This window comes from Cannabis sativa, chromosome 5, assembly GCF_029168945.1.
Source record: "Cannabis sativa cultivar Pink pepper isolate KNU-18-1 chromosome 5, ASM2916894v1, whole genome shotgun sequence".
NCBI lineage: Eukaryota > Viridiplantae > Streptophyta > Magnoliopsida > Rosales > Cannabaceae > Cannabis > Cannabis sativa.
Window position 1 is genome coordinate 28719969 of NC_083605.1, and position 18332 is coordinate 28738300.

The 18332-nt window shown below is 36.0% G+C and overlaps 1 non-coding gene across 1 annotated transcript; it reads left to right on the plus strand.

The window, feature by feature from the left end:
* Positions 1 to 7827: 7827 nt before the first annotated feature.
* On the plus strand, positions 7828 to 7934 carry LOC115718264 (small nucleolar RNA R71). The gene has a single exon (XR_004011847.2). It is a non-coding gene; the product is annotated as a small nucleolar RNA R71 (small nucleolar RNA).
* The last annotated feature ends 10398 nt before the right edge of the window (positions 7935 to 18332 follow it).

An 18332-nucleotide genomic window follows, 5' to 3' on the forward strand; every position in this document is an offset into this window, starting at 1 on the left:
CCCCTAATCTAAATACACCCCATTTTATTTATTTAAATATTATTTTTGATAAGCACACCCCTTTTTATTTACTATAAATTAAGTTTCTCTTAAAAAAAAAAAAGAGGAGTTCTATTTGCACCCTATAAACTTATAAATACACCCCATTATTAAAAAAAAAAATATAAACTTAAATAATTTTTAAAAAGTATTCTTAATATTTTTTAAATTTTTTTTCTTCACATTATTTTATGTTAATTTCAATACTTATTTTGATTTCATTTTCATAATTTTTTCTAACTCATGTATATATTTTTTCTTATTTTTTTCTAAGAAAATTTCATATAATTTTTTATTTTAATTTTTTTTTCCATAATATTTAAAATGTAATTTAATTTTGTTTGATATGTATATTTTTTAAGAATATAAATTGTAAGAAAAAACTTAAAAAAAATATAGTATAATTAAAGATATTAATTTTAAATAAAATAAAAATTATTAAAATGGGGTGTCTTTAGAAATTTTTGGGGTGTAAATAAAATTTCCCTAATAATAATTACACCTCAATAATATATTTACATATTTAACCTTTAGTAAAATAACCAAAATAATTATTTTTACTCCACTACTAAAAAAACTAATTTGATTGTTACAATTTTTTTTTAAGAAAAATAATTATTAGTTAAAAACTTTAAACTATAAAATCGTTCATCAATAGATAATTTTGAAATTTCATAGTAATTATCAAATATAAAAATAATTCCTAATTTGAAAAATTGTTCTATCAATTTTTATTATTTATGTTTATGTTCACATTATGCTTCAATTTGCAGAATAATCACTCGTTTACTTACCAACACCAAACAAAAAATTCAAGCAATAAATGTAACAGAATAATTCTTAGAATAAGAACAAAGAGCAGAAAAAACAAAGTTACTCATTTTTTTTCTTTTTCCAACTATTAAATCAAACAACTTAATTTTTTTTTTCTTTAGCTCTAAAAAAAAAAAACTCATCAAAGAGTGTTAGAGTGAAATATCATCAATAACCCTCATAATATAATAAATTTCTATTGTTGGTAAGGATAAAGTAGTAATTTAAATAAAATAAGTAAGTTTCTAAAAATAGTTTTTAATTCTTTAATACCATTGGTTAGAATTATTATTTCCTATTATTAAATAAAAAAATATATATTTTTTTAAAAATATATTAATTGGTAACCTGCTATAGGAAGTCAACATATTACCACATCATCATTTTTTTAATACCCATCAATGGGTATTACCCATTGAGAAGTGTTCCATATATATATATATGTAATTATATAAGCATGTATATAATAATTTTTTTTTTCTTTTTCTTCTTTTTTCTTTTTTTTTTCTTTCTTTTTTTTTCAAGGGGTGGCACACCCCAAACTTAATTTTAGTCACACTCTTCTCTTTTTTTTTTTTTTTTGACAAGGGTGTGCCACCCCAAACTTAATTGTAAATACTCTCTTTTTTTTTTTTTCAAGGGGTGGCACACCCCAACTTATTACATAACATATATAGAAATAGATATAGTCTTGTTCCTCAACTCTTGGGTTGCCCAAATGTGATAGGCCAAGGCACCCCAAAGTCTTTCTTCAAGCTTCTTTCAAAGTGATGGAGGTCTTTGCTCGGTTGACCTCACCACCCCCAAACTTCACTCCTTGGCCTTTCACCAAGAATTTTCTTCTTGAAAGTGCATCACGTAGTTCCACCACTCCCTGGCAACAACGCCAAAAACTTGTTGTGGAAAATTTTATTTAGCTAACAAGGCAGCAAGAGTTTTATTCACAAAGTGAGTACCTTCATCGCTTATTATGCCCGTGGTGTTCCAAAGCGAGTGAAAACTTGCTTTTGAGGAATTTCATCACCACTTTTGAATCATTAGTGGGACTTGCTACTGCTTCAACCCATTTAGAGACATAATCCACCGCCAACAAGAAGTATAGATTGCCATAAGATGGTTGGTGGAAATGGCCCCATGAAGTCGATTCCCCAAACATCAAAAAGTTCCACTTCAAAAATGAAATTCAATGGCCTTTCATTCCTTGCTGAAATATTACCAACTCTTTGGCAACGATCACAACTTCTTGCAAAATCATGGGCATCTTTGAAAATGGAAGGCCAATAGTACCCCGATTGGAACACTTTTTCCGTTGTTCTTTGTCCACCAAAGTGTCCACCATAGGGAGATGAATGACAATACTCTAGGATGCTTGCAACTTCCTCTTCCGGGACACAACCCCACATTATTCGATCCGCACACTGCCTATACAAGTAAGGATCATCCCAATAGTAGAATCTCACATCATGAAAGAATTTTTTTAGTTGCTGCCTATTCAGATCAGGAGGCTGCAACCCACTCATTAAGTAATTTACAAAATCAGCATATTAAGGAGTGTTTGCTTGTGTTACAACAAGCAGCTGCTCATCTGGGAAAGTTTCTTGAATTTGCATTTTGTCTTCCTACTCAACACCTATTTCCAGCCGAGATAAGTGATCAGCCACTTGGTTCTTCGTCCCTTTTCTATCTCAGATTTCTAAATCAAACTCTTGGAGAAGTAACACCCAACAAATTAGTCTTGGCTTCGCATCTTTCTTGGCAATTAAATATTTGATGGCTGAATGGTCAGTGTATACAATCACATTCGTTCCCACAAGATAAGATCGGAACTTGTCAAAAGCAAATACTACGGCCAGCAACTCTTTTTCGGTGGTTGAGTAATGAATTTGAGCATCAATGAGAGTCTTGCTTTCATAGTAAATAGAATGGAAAATATTTCCTCTTCGCTGCCCAAGTACTACACCAATAGTAAAATTACTAGCGTCACACATCAACTCAAATGACAAAGTCCAATCTAGAGCTACGATAACTGGGGCTGTCACCAATGCCTTTTTCAAAGTCACAAATGCCTCATGACACTCCTTTGTGAACTCAAATGGGCGGTTTTGTTCCAACAATGAACAAAGAGGCTTTGAAATCTTCGAAAAATCCTTGATGAACCTTCTATAGAACCCCGCATGTCCAAGAAAACTTCTAATACCCTTGACCGTGGTAGGAGGTGGTAGCTTTTCAATGACTTCCAACTTAGCCTTGTCCACCTCAATACCCTTGTGAGAAACCTTGTGACCCAAAACGATGCCTTCTTTTACCATAAAATGGCATTTCTCCCTATTGAGTACCAAATTTGTTTCTTCACACCTCTTTAACACTTTCTCCAAGTTAGCCAAACACGTGCCAAAAGATTCCCCAAATACTGAAAAATCATCCATGAAGATCTCAAGAATACTCTCTGCCATATTGGAGAAAATTGCCATCATACACCGTTGGAAAGTGGCGGGAGCGTTGCATAGCCCAAATGGCATCCTCCTAAAGGCAAAGGTGCCATACGGACAAGTGAAGGTTGTTTTCTCTTGGTCCTCCGGCGCTATAGAAATTTGATTGTAGCCTGAATAACCATCAAGGAAACAATAGAACTCTTTACCCGCCAAACAATCCAACATTTGGTCAATAAATGGCAGTGGGAAATGATCTTTCCTAGTTGTATTATTCAGCTTTCGGTAGTCCATACAAACCCTCCAACCAGTCACGGTTCTAGTAGGAATCAATTCATTGTTCTTGTTAGCCACCACCGTGATTCCTCCTTTCTTTGGCACACATTGAATAGGACTAACCCATGAACTATCTGAAATTGGGTACACAATACCATAATCCAGCCACTTTATCACTTCTTTTCGCACTACTTTCTTCATAATAAGATTCAACCTTAGTTGATGCTCAATGGAGTTACTACAGCCAGCTTCTAGGAGTATCTTGTGCATGCAAATCGTTGGACTAATTCCTTTTATGTCTGCCATACTCCACCCAATTGCTCTTTTATGTTTCTTCAACACTTCTAGCAACAAACCTTCAGCTACAGCTTCCAACCATGCTAAAATAATTACTGGCAGTGTTTCATTCTCCCCTAAATAGGCATATTTTAGGTGACTTGGCAAGGGTTTTAGCTCTAGTTTAGGTGGTTCTTGGATGGAAGGTTTTGGAGGCTTGAAATTGCTTTCCTTCAACTCTAAAGACTCAAAAGGTCTCTTGAATTTAGGGAAAGGCTGCATTGGCTCAACCCAAGCAACTTGGGTTTCTTCATCTTCACTCAAAGCTCCAAGATCTTCAAGAGAACTTATCACCCTTTCATCTTTCCACACTTCCTTGTGAAAACTTTCAGCCACAATGGAATCAATTACACTCAAATGCGAACATTCTTCAATCTCATCCGGGAATCTCATAGCATTGAACACATTAAAAGTTACTTTTTGATCATTCACCCTCATAGTGAGTTCCCCATTTTGCACATCGATCAAGGTTCTTCCGGTAGCAAGGAATGGCCGCCCCAAAATAATAGGAATTTCTCTAACGGCCTCATAGTCAAGGATAATAAAGTCAGCCGGAAAAATGAACTTATCCACTTGCACCAACACATCTTCAATTTTCCCTTCTGGATGATGTTGGATTTTGTGCCCTAAATAAAACCCATTACAATCTGATTAGCTATCAATTTAAGAGTTTTAAAGTGGTTATGTTAACATGTATTTTTCATGCTTATGGTTTAATATACATATTTAATATATGCACAAAACCAGTTAAGTTCAGAACATATATTTATTCATAATTACAGTATTGTCAACACAGTGGAATGTGATTGTGATTATATGATTCAAAAGACTAAGTCGCTGTTCATCAGTGTTTTGGATTTACACTAATGTGATAATCAGCGATGAAGTATACTTACACTTGGAGTAAGTGTTATGTTCTTTCCAGGACATTGGTAAAGTATACTAGTTTCAAATGGATGGAGTATGCATTCGACTGGACCGATATTGAACTTGTTCAAGATATTATAAACTTACCGTTGTATCTGTCCAAGTCAATATCAGTAGTTGATCTTAGATTAAAAGAATCCAAATCCTGATATGCTTAGGCTCAAGCTCAGGAGTGCTATTCATGTTCTTCGATTTATTAGTTAAGTCTACTTTTGGGTTAGGGTGATACGTATATTTTGGGAACATGATAGTATGATTGAGTGGGAGCGCTGAACATAAATATGGAATCTATAGCTTCTACTGGTGTATAGAAGTCAAGTGATGATTCCCTTCGAGCTTAGCTAAATAGAAGTAAATGGATGAGCTCTTGTTTCAGTGACTATGTCTTAGATCACTAGAACATCATTTACAGGAAGCTAAGTGTTTTAAGGGGCCAAATACATTGAGGGGTGGAAACGGTAAATTTATCCCATCTCGATGTAAATCATTTATATAGAGGATCTTTGATCACATTAAGATTATAACAATGGTTAAATGAGATAGCATATCTATATCGTGGAACATATAGAATGCTCTATATAAGTTTGAGAGTACAATTCCAAGTTCTAAGAGTGGATTCAACAAGGAATTAATAAGTTAGGGATTTACTTGGTAAATTCGGTTCAACTTATTGGAAGCTCAGCAATATAGATCCATGGTCCCCATTCTAGTTGAGACCATATTGTTTGTAAGACTCAATAATTGATTTATGTTTAATCAATTATAATTCTAAAAGTTAGACTATGTCTAATTTGTGAATTTTCACTAACCAGGGATGAAATTGTAAAGAAAAGAGATTCTAGGTTTATTTATTAATTAAGAGACTCTATATGTCTAATTAATAATTATATTAAATGACAATATTATTTAATAATCTATTTTAGTTATTAAATAATTAATTTTGGCATTTAAATGGTTAGAATTAGAAAATTGGCATTTTTGGGAAAATAGAAATACAATTGTGGAAACTACAAAATCCAAGTGAGGCCCATCACACCTATGGCCGGCCACTTGTTTGTGTTTCCGAATTATTATTTTCAATTTTTTAATTGCCCAATAATTACTAACCTAAACCTAGCAGCTATCTATAAGTGGAAAGTGGTGGCTCACACTAAATAAGGCAATTAAGCAATTACTCTGTAATTCAGGAAACTGCCTCTTTCAGAAAGTTCAGCTTCCCTTTCTCTATATATAGTCGCCCACTCTCTTCCTCTTGTATGCTTGAACCATACACGAAATCAACACAAAACACAAGAGAGAGAGATACAATTTCGAATTCCTTAGTGAGAGAGTAGTGCCCACACACAGCAAACAGTACCTCAATCATAGATTGGAAGACTGTGAAGGATCACATCCAACTGAAGGACATTCGGGCTCAGATCTTTATTATACTCTGCAACAGAAAGGAATCAAGGATTAGAGATCTGAGTGGAAGGAGACATATTATTCCGCTGCAATCAATGTAAGTTTTTCTTAACTTTATATGTGTTTTCCTTTTATCGTTTTAGAAGTTCATATTTAGGTTGTTAATCAACATACTTGTGAGTAGATCTAAGATCCTGGTAAAATTAATTCCAACAGATGAGCCATTGAACGATCCGCTAATTGCAAAGTAACGGTGGTAGGCCTTGCTTCTCCAATTCCAAACTTCCTAAAAATAGACATAGGCATGAGATTAATACTAGCTCCCAAGTCACAAAGAGTTCTTCCAACATCTCAACCCCCAATAGAAATTGGAATTGTAAAGCTTCCCAGATCTTTCAATTTGGGTGGAATTTTACTTTTTAGCATAGCACTACATCCCTCTGTCAAAGCGACAGTTTCAAACTCACCAAGCCTCATTTTCTTTGTCAAAATGTCCTTTAAGAACTTAACATTGGTTGGCATTTTCTCCAAAGCTTCCACTAATGGTATATTGATGTGGAGCTGCTTCAAAACATCAAGAAATCTCTGAAATTGACCATCGTCTTACTGCTTCTTGAATCTTTGAGGAAATGGTGGAGGTGGCTTTTGCAAAGACTTTTCTACAGTAGAATGCTGACCTGATGCTGTAACATCTGGGGGAGTTTCAGCAACTGAAATTGCTGGTTTCTACTTCATTTCCCCATCTTTTTAGATTGAAGAGGGCTCCGTACTGCCTGTTGCAGCCACATTTGACTCAAGAATTTTTTCACTTCTCAAGGTTACCGCTTTGCAATGTTCTTTGCCATCTCTTCGTGGGTTTTCGGTGTCACTAGGCAAAGTGCCTTGTGGTCTATTCTTCAAATCATTGGCCAATTACCCCAATTGAATTTCAAGATTCCGAAGAGATGCTGTCTGGCTTTGAATTACAGCGTCATTCTTGGCCATATAATCTCTCATTAAGCTCTCCAAAGAACTAGTTTGAGAGCCTCGAGGTTGATGTGGTTGTTGAGGTCTTGGTTGTTGAGAAAATCCTGGTGGAAATGATTGTTTTCCTTGTACTTGTGCTCCACTTGAACTTGCTCCTTGACCTCCCCATAAAAAATTCGGATGATGCTTCCATGCCGGATTGTAGGAGTTTGAGTATGGATTGTTGTTGCGGTTGAAATTTTGATTACCCACATAGTAAACCGAAGCTGGATTTGAAGGGCAATTTTCAAAAGTATGCCCATCACCACAATACACACAAGAAATTTCTGCCCTTTGAATGGCAGCAGTTGGTTGTACACTTCCTCCCATATTCATGTTCTTCAAAATGTTGGTCATTGAGGCCATTTGAGCAATTAGAGCGGTCAAAGCATCTACCTCAAGAACACCCGCTACTTTTCGGCTTGTAGGAGCTCTATTAGTTGACCATTGATAGTTGTTTCTAGCTATCCTTTCCAAAATCTCAAAAGCTTCATTGTAAGACTTGGAAAGAATGGCTCCATTAGCGGAAGCATCCAACACCATCCTAGAGGCCGCATTGAGACCATTGTAAAATGTCTCAAGTTGGATACAATGAGGAATACCATGGTGTGGGCACTTCCTCAACAACTCCTTGAATCTTTCCAATGCGTCACTAGTAGTCTCATCTTCCAATTGTTGAAAGGACATGATCTCACTTCGAAACTTTGCATTTCTTGTTGGAGGAAAGTACTTTCTCAAGAATTTTTCAGCCAAGTCATTCCAATTAGTCACCGAATCAGGAGGAAGAGTATTAAGCCAAGCTCTAGCCCGATCCCTTAAGGAAAATGGGAACAACTTCAATCTTAAAGCCTCTTCACTTACTCCTTGTAGCTTGAAAGAATCACTCACCTCCAAAAATGAGCGAATATGGAGGTGAGGATCTTCTGTTGGCGACCCACCAAATTGACCAACCGTTTGGAGCATTTAAAACATGACAGGCTTGAGCTCAAAGTGAGGTGCTTGGATTTCGGGTCTCACAATACCCAGATTAAGCTCATTGAACATAGGGGCTGCATACTCTCTTATTGCTCGGGCTCTATCATCGGCCAAAGCAATAGGATTGGCTTGATTATGAGCACCCCCAACTTCAAACCCATCGGCCATATTGTAGTGTTTTTAGCCTTTTGTTCCTTTCTCCTTTGTCTAAAAGTGAGTTCAATTTCGGGGTCAATGGGAGAAAGTTCAAGGTCTTCTTCTTGCTCGTTCATGCATTACTTTACACCTAAAAAAGAAAAAAAAATCAGCGCACCAAAATAGGATTAAAACCTCAAACCAGAAAATAAATTGCAAAATAGTTAATAATACACAATTTTTAGTTTCAATTCCCGGCAACGACGCAAAAAACTTGTTGTGAAAATTATATACGCAAGTATACGTAGTCACACAAGTAATAAAGTGATAAGTAAGATCGTCTCCACAGGGATTGCAAACAAAAATATGTTGTAAAACCAACTAATTACAACTTAAAGTAAAAAAGAAATAACATGAAAATGAGTGAGCAATGATTCAAAATTAAAATGACAGTAATTAAACCTGCTAAAATTAATGCTATTGTTACTAGAAAAATGCTTTCAAAAAGAAAAAAAATATATAATATGGTAAAAGTGGCTTGAATAGCTAATTCCTCCTATGCTGATTTTTCCAGTTGCTACAGCATTACCTCAGCATTCCTGCCAGTGATAACAAAATTTCCTATGTGTTTGTGAGAATTTTTCAAAACTCACAATTTAAGTTCTAACACCTAGTTTCATATATTCCTATATAAAACCAGATTGGAGAACACTAATTATGCATCAATTCTTAAGTTATGCAAGGTAAATGAAATATTCCTATTCCACTTACAAAGAAAACCTAAATCTAGGATTTCTCTTGCTCCATTCAAGTTGAATTACTAGATCTAGCCCTTCGGGAACAAGATCTAGCTTAGCAAATTGTTATTAATGGCCAAGAAACAACAATCAATTCAAAAATGAGAGCTCACTTGAATGAACAAAGGCAAAAATGCTAAAATAAGCTTTAAAATTGACCATACCCAATATAGGAGTTCATAGCCACTCAAGCCTTAATAGTTTAGCTCATATTCAAGTTAGAAAATAAAATCCAAAGTAAAAAGTTGTCTTCCATGGCTGCTGCCCTTATTAAAAATTATCAAGTTTTCGGTATTTAAAGACAAGAAAGAAAAGAACAAAGTATAAAAGAAAAGGGAAGAGAAATGCAAACAAATAGAGCTTTTGTCCTTCTCTTCTCTTGCACTTGGGTGCCCCTTCTCTTTTCTTCCTCTCTGTACTTTCTGCAATTGGTTCCCCTAAAAAATGGCAGCTGCCATCTTTGTGATGATGGAGGTGTACTTCATCTCTCCTTTTCTTTCTTGGGTCTTTTGGGTACAAAAGGATACACTAAAAATAGAAGCCCCCATCTTTTTCCACTTTGGCCAACTAGGTTTAGTCTCTTTCCTTCCACAGCAGCCCCCTGGGGCATTTTAAGTGACTTGGACGAATTTGCTGATGTGGATAAGTGAAAATCGTTTTTTTAGACTTTTTCCACGTCATTACCCAAATTGCCTAGAATGCTATAGCATTCCTTCAACATTTCTGTCCAGTTTTCAACTTTTGTTCAAACTTCTCCTTTGCATCGCTTTATTTTTCCTAGCAAATTAATCATTCTTTACACAAAAAAAAAGCAACATTTAATTAAAAGAAAACACAATTAACACAATAATTTTTACAAGACTCAAATGTTAGCTTCCTAACTAGAAATTAAACTAAAACTACTTAAAATTAAACAACCAAACACATTTTTACTACTCTCCTCAGAATATTTTCAGTTTAAAAGCACAAAAAATAACTCTATACCATAGAGTTATCATAGACCATAATCAATAGAAACAATTGAAGTTGAAGCCCTAGTTCTTATTAACCGTTAATTTCCTATTTAATTTAATTGCCTATTCTTGCACTATTTTTATTTTCTAATTTTAATCTTTTCTTAATTTTTATTTAACCAAATAGAAGTAGAAGTTTAATTTTAACGTACTTAACTACAATCCTTGTGGGATCGATTGTATTTAATGTATAAATTCTATTAAGTCCAGAACATATGTATTTGTTCATGATTATAGTGTTGTCAGCACAGTGGAATATAATCATGATGATATGTTCGGAAGTTTAATTCCCTGATTTGTCAGTTCACTGGATTTAGACTGGCATGATAATCAGCGATAGGTATACTTACATCTTGGATAAGTGTTATGTCCTTTCCAGGGCATCGGCAAATTTTACCAGTATCGGATGTATGGATTATACATTGGAAGGGACCGATATTGAACTTTGATTAAATATGATAAATTTACCGTAATATCTATTCAATTCAATATCACCTAGTTGATCCTAGATCAAATGATCTTAATCTTGACATGATTAGGTTCAATCTCAAGAGTGTTATTCATGTTCTTTGATTTGTTAGTTAAGCCTACATTTTGGTCAGGGTGATACGTACATTTTGGGAACATGGTAGTACAATTGAGTGGGAGCACTAATCATAGATATGGAATCTATAGCTTTTATCTGACATAGAAGTGAAACGATGATTTCCTTCGAGCTTGCTAAATAGAGATAAATGATAGAGCGCTCATTTTAGTGATTATATTAATTCACTATAATATCATTTATAGGTGGCCAAGTGTTTTAAGGATAAACTACATTGAAAGGGTGTAACAGTAATTTTATCCCTATGCAATGTAGATCATCTATAAAGGATCATTGATTATTGGGATTATAACAATGGATAATTAATAGCGTATCTATATCGTGGAACATATAGAGCATTCTATATATGACTGAGAGTGCAATTTCGAGTTCTATGAGTGGATGCAATGAGGAATCAATAAGTTAGTGGATATACTTGGTAAATTCTAGATCAGCTTATTGGAAGCTCGGTTATATAGGCCCATGGTCCCCATACTAGTTGAGATCATACTGCTTGTAAGACTCAGTTAATCAATTATAATTCTAAAATTAGACTATGTCTAGTTTATGAATTTTCACTAAGTAAGGGCTTAAATGTGAAGAAAAGAGATCCTAGGTCTTATTTATTAATTAAGAGACTTTGATAAGTCTAATTAATAAATATATTACATGAAAATTTTATTTGATAGTTATTTTAATTATTAAATAATTAGTTTTGGCATTTAAATGGTTAGAATTAGAAAAATGGTATTTTTGAGAAAATAAGGAAAGATTGTGATAAAATACAAAGTTCCAAGTGGGGCCCAATACATCCTATGGCCGGCCACTAGGGAATGTATTTTCCATTTAATTTCTTCATTATTTTAATGCCTAATAAATCCTAACCTAAACCTGGTTGCCTATAAATAGATAGTGATGGCTCACATTTAAAGTGCATGAAAAAATCACCTTCAGTAAAATTTTGAGCCTCCTTTCCTATAGCATAGTTGAACCATATTCTCTTCTTATTCTCTTCATATTTTCATACCTTGAGTGATAGAGTGAGTGCCCACACACATCAAGTGGTATCTCAATCATAGTGTGTAAGACTGTGAAGAATCCAATCAACAAGAAGGAGAGAAAGAGATCCAGGCTCAGATCTTGATAATGCTCTGCTACAAAAAGAAATCAAGGGCTAGAGAACTGAACGGAAGGAGTCATTATATTCTGCTGCAATCACTGTAAGGTTTCTTAAACTTTATATGTGTTTATTTCATTGTTTTAGAAATTTATATTAGGATGTTAATGAAACATACTTGTTAGTAAATCTAGATCCTGGTAAAATAATTCCAACAGTGCCCACACACATCAAGTGGTACTCAATCATAGTGTGTAAGGCTGTGAAGAATCCAAATTGAAGAGAAGGAGATTCGGGCTCAGATCTTTGTGATACTCTGCTACAAACAGGATACAAGGGTTAGAGATCTGAGCGGAAGGAGCCATTATAATTCCACTGCACCCAATGTAAGGTTTCTCAAACTTTATATGTGTTTATTTACATTATTTTAGAAATTCATATTTAGGATGTTAAATAATATACATGGTAGTAAATCTAGATCCTGGTAAAACATATTCCAACAGCCCTTTGCCCAGCAACTGACCCCGCTCCTCTGCCAGGCTTCCTAGTACCCTGGCCTGCAAGTTGTATCACATGCTGCCCAGCTGGTGCGGCAGAAGGGGAGGAAGTGGCAACCCGACAACATCTCCTCCATGAGAAGTCCTGGCCACCTTGGCCTTCACTCATCCTGTGGGCTCATCTGAAGGTCCCCCAGTAAGACCTCTCATCCTGGAAGACATATATGCAAAAAGAAAATAGCAAAGTCAGAAACCAATCATAAACATTCAATATAAGACAAAAGCATGGTGTTATCAACTATCAACTACCTTGCCCTTGCCTCTAGATGCAGGCACGGGGCAAGTAGGTCTCTCAAAAGCTTGGTCTTTGGGCCTGATATGGAGAGAAGCATCATTAACTGGACCCCCGCTGGCCAGGCGCCGGCAGAGGGCCCTCTCCTTCCTCTCCAGATCATGTTCAATGCGAGATAAAAGGTACCTCATCATCCAAGTCACGAGCATGCCCATCTCTAAGGCAAGCCCCATCTACAGCTGGTGCTCCTACAACTCCGGGAGCAAGAGGATATACGCCATACTTCCAGAATTGACCACACTGGTCAACTGGATTATATTTCTCTACTCTGCCGAGAGAGACAGGATGTGGTTTGCCCTATCCCTTATTCGCAAAGTAGGGATAGAGCGTCTGAAGAATGGCATCGACCGAAATTCATAGTGCCCGATCCTACGGAGGCCATAGGCGATACAATACTTCTTGGCATACCCAACGACCTTCGACATGGCTGTGCAATTAGTGTCACCCAACCATTGGTGACCGATATGATTGAGATCAAAATACCCAGTCCTGTTCTGCTTCAGCTCAGACTTCAGATCAAAGTAGTATTCGATCTTGTAGCGAGTAGGTTGAGGCCAACCTAGCTCCCTATATAAGATAAACATCACCGAAAGATACTTGACGCTTTTTGGCATGAGCTGTGTCGAACACATTCCAAAGTAAGCAGTGATGTCCAAAAAATACTGATGTAGCGGTAGCACTGCCCCATGTTCAATATGGCATTCAGACCACGTCAACCAACCTAGAGGGAGCCGGTGCGCCCGATAATTTCTACGGGGAGTCTCACAGTGGACACCCTTCACTAAGCCACTAGCAAGAATATTAAAGGCCTCATCGAAAAGAGTAGAAGCAGGAGAGACCCATTTGTCTCCCTGTGATCTCGCATCTAGTATCTCCAGCTCAGAAGACTGCTCTAGGACATAGGGGTGTACATAAACTTTTATAAACTGTCCAAAGCAAATAACCCTCCCAAACAAAACCAAGATAACCCAACAAAAAATACAAACTAAAAAACTTGACGAGAATATAACCCGCCCAATCTTTATATTGGGCAGGTTGAAAATAATACCAATCCGCCCAATCAACCAGAACTAACTCGACCAACCCGATTAAGAGGGTTTTTTTATATATATTTATAAGTTTTTATTATATATATATTTATATATCATATAATTTATATGACTATTTAAAAAATATAAAATTAAAATTAATAAATTTTTTTATTGTGGTTGATTTGAATTTTAAATTAAATTTATATATATGTCTCATTATTACAATCAACTAAAATATAACAATTAAATGTAAAAATTCAAAAAAAATATTAGTGGTCGGTTTGGATGGGTTAACTCGACCAAACTGACCAATTTCATTAGGTGGGTTACTGTTTTCTTTTTTCTTAATTGGGCGGATTGCACTTAGATTTTTGTAACTTGATATTTACATTGGGTTGAATAAAATGTATTATAAACTGACCAAACTAACCGACGTACACCCCTACTAGGACATGATACAGCCCAAGCTCTGAAGGCTCACCGAGCCTGCTCAGCGGGTTACCATTGGCGTCATAGCGACCCAAGGGACAATCTAGGAGGACAGAACAAATCATGTAGTACCTCCTCCTCACTGGTGCAGCCTCCTCTAGATCAGATTCAGCATCAGAACTCTCAACCCCTTGGTCAATCTCTGGCTCAACATCAGCACGGGGCTAAGCAGCCTCATCCACCATCCTAACTTGACCCCTTATGGCCACCCTAGCCACGTGAGGGTCATATGGAGGTGCTCTAGGAAGTGTCTGTTTCATTCTAGCCATAAATAAGAAGTAAATGAGGGACATATGCGGCTGTCACCTCCCCTATTCAACACCTAGTGCTACCTGCATGGAAGAAATAAGGGGAGGTGAGCAACCTGACAAAGCTACAAACACATCCAAGTCAACAGTACTCAAGGGTACCTTCTAGGTAAAACACAATGTACAAGGTCAATCATTGCCCAAGTACCGTCTTAAGTACACTTACTAAGACATATAGTAAGTCCTAAGTTGTATAATTTACTATAATGGACTCACTACCTAGCCTTATATAGAGTTTCCAAGAGAAACCACGCATAAGGCCACAGTTGTATATGCCTCCAAAGCTGTCACAAGACCCTAGTTGAGGTCAAAAGAGGGAGAAAAAATGGCTGCCAACTTGGAGCCTTGGCCTTGGCCGACCAGGGTTCCACCTTAGTGGCCAGCTAGACCCCAAGACCTAGTCTAGTGGTTGGCCAAGAACCCTAACTCCAGGTATAGGTCGGCCAGCTTAGGGAGTACAACCCCTTGACTGGCCAGACCCCTTGATAGCCTCCTTTGGCTGGCCAAGCCTCAAACAAGGCCTCCTTGGCTGGCCAGGATCTGCATAGATCAAAACTCGTGTTTTTTTAAGAACTCAAACATGTTCTTCGTGTTCTTTGTGACTCAAAGAGCCAAGAATCACAACAAAGGTTAGATTCAGATCTTTTTCGTCTAGAAATCACACATTATGTATCCTAAGGCTATCACGCAGATCAAAATACCAAAAGGATAACAATCTGAAATAAGAATCAAAGCATGTTCAAAGCAAGGAATAATGTTCATGGATCCATGGCAAAATCAACCAAATCAAGTGAAATAGCATGAATAGAAAGCTTACCCACTACAAGATGTCGTTGAAGAAGAAGACGTGAAGCTCGGATCGTCAAAACATCAGAAAAATCTCGGGAAGATGATGCTTGTGGGTTCAGCCCTCTAGAGAGAATGAGGAGATTTTTTGAATGCAAGTTACTAGTGAGAGAAAGTGAAAAGTAAAAAGTGAGAAATGAAAAAAGGTTTTCCCTCTAAAAAGCAGTTATGTAATGCATGTGGAGCCCTTTCTTCACTTAATTCACCTACGCATCAAAAAGGAAAGCAGTTATTTTTCTACAGCAATGAGATGAGACAGTCAAGACAAAGTGTTTCAAAAGGCTAAAAATGCATCAAATTTTATTCAGCGATGGCTGCAACAGTCCTGACTGCACCAACATAGCTGGTAAAGTCCCTATCCGTACAAACGTCCACACAAGGACTTGGGGGCAAATATTATCTCCATTTTTGTCCTCCTGACGTGGCATGGTTACATGGACAAAATCAGCACCACATGGCAGTACATCTCACCAATAAGAAGGCCAAGTTAACACCTAAGCAAACAGAAACCCTGACACTCAAACGGGCATCAAGTGATAGACCAGGTCCCTCACAGGAGCTCCAGTCCTATGGCCAGCCAGCCTTGGGACTACACCATGGTCGGCCAGTCTATCCTTCACAGGGCCCTGGCCAGCCAAGAAGTGTTCTGTAGGGTTTCCTATGCACTTCTACATGTGGACAACTGTTGGGGATAATTTACCATGATCTAGATTTACTACCATGTATGTTATTTAACATCCTAAATATGAATTTCTAAAATAATATAATTTAAACACATATAAAGTTTAAGAAACCTTACATTGGTTGCAGCAGAATTAAATCTCCTTTCGCTCAGATCTCTAACCCTTGTATCCTTTCTGTAGCAGAGTATCACCAAGATCTGAGCCTGATTCTCCTTCAGTTGATTTGGATTCTTCAAAGTCTTACACACTATGATTGAGTACCAACTTGCTATGTGTGGGCATGTACTCTATCACTATAGGGTTCGAAAATTGAAGAGAGAAAGAGAGAGAGAAGGATTTGAATATGAGAGAGAAGAGAGAAGGCTCAAATTTTGACTGAAACGCTTTAGTCCATCATCATTCAATTTGAGACCATCACCATCTATTTATAGGAATCCATCTAGGTTTAGGTTTGAATTATTTGGCATTAAAAAATTGATAAAACAAATGGTAAAATCATGCACATGTGGCCGGCCTATAGGATGTGGGCCCACCACTTTCAATTTTGCCATTTCTCAACTATTTATCTTATTTTTCTCAAAAATGCCATATTTTCCAATTCAACCACTCAAATGCCAAAACCATTTATTTAATATTTAAAATTAATTATGAAATAAATTTGTCATTTAACATATTTATTGATTAGACTTAACAAAGTCTCTCAATAAACAAAAAAACCCTAGAATCTCTTTTCTTCACAATTAAGCACTAGCTTAGTGAAAATTCATAAATAAGATATAGTCTAATTTTAGAATTATAATTAATTAATTAAAATCAATTAACTGAGTCTTACTAGCAGTGTTGTCTCAACTAGTGTGGGGCCCACGGGCCTATATAATCGAGCTTCCAATGAGCAGATCTAGAATTTACCAAGTAAATTCCCTAACTTATTAATTCCTCATTGCACTACTATAGAACTTGGAATCGCACTCTCAATTATATAGAATGCTCTATATGTTCCAAGATATAGATACGCTATAAATATTTAACCATCGCTCTAATCCCAATAATCAAAGATCCTTTATAGATGATTTACACCGAGTAGGGACAAAATTACCATTTCACCCCTCAATATATTTTATCCTTAAAACACTTAGCTTCCTATAAATGATATTTCAGTAAACTAATATAATCACTGAAATAAGAGCTCTTCCATTTATTTCTATTAAGCCAAGCTCGAAGGAAATCATCATTTCACTTCTATGTCTAGATATAAGCTATAGATTCCATATCTATGTTTAGCGCTCCCACTCAATTGTACTATCATGTTCTCAAAATGTACGTTTGACCCGGACCAAATGGTAGGCTTTAACTAACAAATAATCAAAGAACACAAATAACACTCTTGAGATCGAACCTAACCATGTCAGGATTAAGATCTTTTGATCTAAGACCAACCAGTGATATTGATTTAGAAAGATACAACGGTAAGATTATAATATCTTTACCAAGATCAATATCGGTCCCAGTCCAATATATACTCCATATATCTGAAACTAGCATACTTTGCCAATGTTTTGGAAAGAGCATAAAACTTATCCAAGGTGTAAGTATACTTTATTTTTGACTATCACATCAGTGTATATCCAGTGCACTGATGAATCAAAGGACATTATCTTTTAAAGCATATAATCACAATTACCTTCCACTGTGTTGACTTCACTGTGCTTGTGAATAACTATACGTTCTGGATTTAATAGATTTTGTACACATTAAACCATAAACATGAAAACTACATGTATACATAAATGACTTCTAATCTTTTATCGATAACAAATCAGATTAAATTGAAATGGGTTTTATTTAGGGCATAAAATCCCAACAAACTCCCACTTGCACTAACATAAAACAAGTAGTGCATTTCAATTAATCAATTGTCTTGATATCCAGATCAAGTGTAGTGTATTTGAATAAACTCAAATTACAGGAACTATAAGTCTGTGGTAAGCTACTGCTTTCTCCACCATTACTTCCTTTGTGTTCATAAAACATTATGCAACATCACTTTCTATATGCATTATCTCATCTAGGGATAGTGAATTCTATATTGTTTATTATGTGCATATGAATATACAGAAGACATGTCTCTAATTCTATCCAAATGGAATAGAGATAACACAGTTAGAACTTTCTTCAGCTGAATAACTTTCCAGGGCTTTTCGAAAGCAACTTAGTTATGTAGCTACATTGATGGAGCTTAAATTACTTTAGAAGGATTTTTACATCCTCTAGAATAAT